The following is a 2,500-nucleotide window of genomic DNA, read 5'->3' on the forward strand; positions in this document are numbered from 1 at the left end:
TTCAGTGGTCGGTCGGAGAGTCGAACGCTATATGTAAATTCCGATACTTTTCCTTAAGTAAGAAACAACAGTTTCTTACTTAAGGAAAAAGCACTGGCCCCTATTGATGTCTGGAATGGAGTATATCACTTTAATACAAATCTTGTTTCCATTTCTAACTATGGTACTTAAATATTCACTCGCTGAGTCTGTTGCCTTTGTTGCATTAGGTTGATCACATCTTCATACACGATTACAGAATTTCGCTCGAATCAGGACCATTAACGAATAATTCTCAACGTTACTTGGAAAGCCCTGACTAGTAGCTCGATTTTGGACTGTGGCTGGAAGTGTTTCCACGTGCATCTGTGTGTAGATAAAAGTAAAATGAACAAGGGTTTAATTGGTAACAGTTTTATCAGTGGCAGAAGCAGTACTAATATAATAGTAATAATTTCAAAAGTAGCAACAGTGACGTTATTATATTTGTGTGTCTCAACAGTAGTGGGAAGTGTTGTAGTAACAGTTTTTCTACAATTGCTAGTGACGATGATAACAATTTTAGTAGTAAGTAATAAACAGAAAATGAGATAATATTCCTATCAAATATTACCGCATTCTCTATGTTACCTGTTTCGAGAGCTGCCAAAATAAAAGGGCTCACTGAAGTCTGGAATATTGGATTGTTTTACGAATGCTAGAAATAACATGAATGATTTGAGTAGTTTTATTATTATTATTATTATTATTATTATTATTATTATTATTATTATTATTATTATTTGACATTTTTCCACCCTGTGCGTGGAGGACGGGGACCGCTAAAGAGAAAACTTATAAAAGTCTGGGATATTGGTCAGGGTTCTGTGAGGACTTCACGATTATCTGGGAGCGTGGGAGGGGAGTTTGCCGGATTTCCCTCTCAGCACGGGCGGGGTGTGGATGCTGTGTGGGTGGATTTACTGTATATATTTCTTCGTCGGACTAAATCCCCCCTGATGCCGGGATATACACTTTGCATTTTTATGCCGGGAGTGAGACTAGGCAGCCTCCCCGGAGACCTACTTTCCTTAACCAGGCTTATCACTTTATTTGGGTTCATAAACATTTTGTGAATGCACGTATGTTCATGTATGTATGTATATATGTATGTGTAAACATACATACTACATGTATATATATGTACATGTATATCTATAGTTGTATGTATGTATGTATGTATATATGTATGTGTAAACATAATACTACATGTATATGTATATGTACATGTATATCTATAGTTGTATGTATGCACTTCCTTATACCAGAGTATGTGAACGTGAACTTTTGTGCATGCGTGTGTATGTAACGAGTGACATTCTAATCACATAGTATTATTGTCACTTGATACTGGGGAGGCAAATAAGCAAGGAGCCATTATGGTACAAAGAAAACGACACCCACAAACACCGCCTCTTCCTCTTCTGGAAATAATTTTATTTAGGATATTTAGCTGATAAAGAACAGTCTACCTGCTGAATTTTCGTTGTACTTCAATAATATTTTATTGCTTTAAGGTACTGAAGAGAAATTTACATTTTTATATAACAGCCATAACAAATGTCAAATGCCTTTTCTCTAGCAATTTCATGCCGCGCCCGAGTGAACATGAAAAAAATTTCAATCAGTAGTTATCTGTGGAAGAGGGAGTCTTTGCCTAGGGGCCGGCACTTCACGTCTTTTTAAAAGTTATCATATTTCACAGAAATGTGCTCCCATCTAAGAGTTATAAAAGTTTTCAGATGAAATGAACACTTGACTACGTGTAGTGGCTTCTTTGAATGGTCTTTGCATGAAGGAAGCGTAGCTTCTTTCGTTATAAGCTCTCTCTCTCTCTCTCTCTCTCTCTCTCTCTCTCTCTCTCTCTCAAAAAGTTTTTTGTCTGCCAATCGCACATTATTCTTTTCCTTTCTAAATATTGTCACAGTAACTGGAGCAGTGTTTGTTTTATCGTTTCAGGTACGAGTTTACACAGCAAACTGGTCCATCGATTTAAGGTAAAATATTAGTTTTTTCTTAGATATATATATATCCATCGATTTATATATATGTATATAGTTTATATATATATATATATATATATATATATATATAATATATATAAATATATATATAAATATATATATATATATATATATATATATATATATATAGTGTTACTGTGTGGGAGATATTATTGTCAGTTATTAGTAATATTTATATCTATATTTTTATGAGGTAGGTTATTTGTTAGGGGCTTCATGTTATTTTTTCTTGTTCGCATAATTAATTTTGAATGACACGCTTCCTTTTTTGTTACTATTTATGTTATTTTATTATTTACCAGTCGCTGTCATCAACACAAATTAGATATGAAACCAACCAACACTGACAGAATAGGCTTCTTGCAACACTTGTCTTTGTATTCTTGTATTCTTTGGAGAAGTATGAGATGATGAATGATCCGTTAAGTGCTCACGTACAAAAGAATGATTCAAGCTTA

The 2,500-nt window shown here is 34.0% G+C and overlaps 1 long non-coding RNA gene across 2 annotated transcripts in view; it reads left to right on the forward strand.

Moving 5' to 3' along the window:
* The window catches only part of LOC136833785 (uncharacterized), a 280,704-nt gene that overhangs the window by 93,453 nt on the left and 184,751 nt on the right, over positions 1 to 2,500 (forward strand). Inside the window, exon 2 of one of the 2 annotated variants that reach the window (XR_010851586.1) lies at positions 1,978 to 2,015. The exons of the other annotated variant lie outside the window; for it this stretch is intronic. This is a non-coding gene — a long non-coding RNA (uncharacterized lncRNA). The remainder of the gene's footprint in view (positions 1 to 1,977; positions 2,016 to 2,500) is intronic. 2 annotated transcript variants of the gene reach the window in all.

This window comes from Macrobrachium rosenbergii, chromosome 52 (assembly GCF_040412425.1).
Source record: "Macrobrachium rosenbergii isolate ZJJX-2024 chromosome 52, ASM4041242v1, whole genome shotgun sequence".
In the NCBI taxonomy this organism is placed as follows: Eukaryota; Metazoa; Arthropoda; class Malacostraca; order Decapoda; family Palaemonidae; genus Macrobrachium; species Macrobrachium rosenbergii.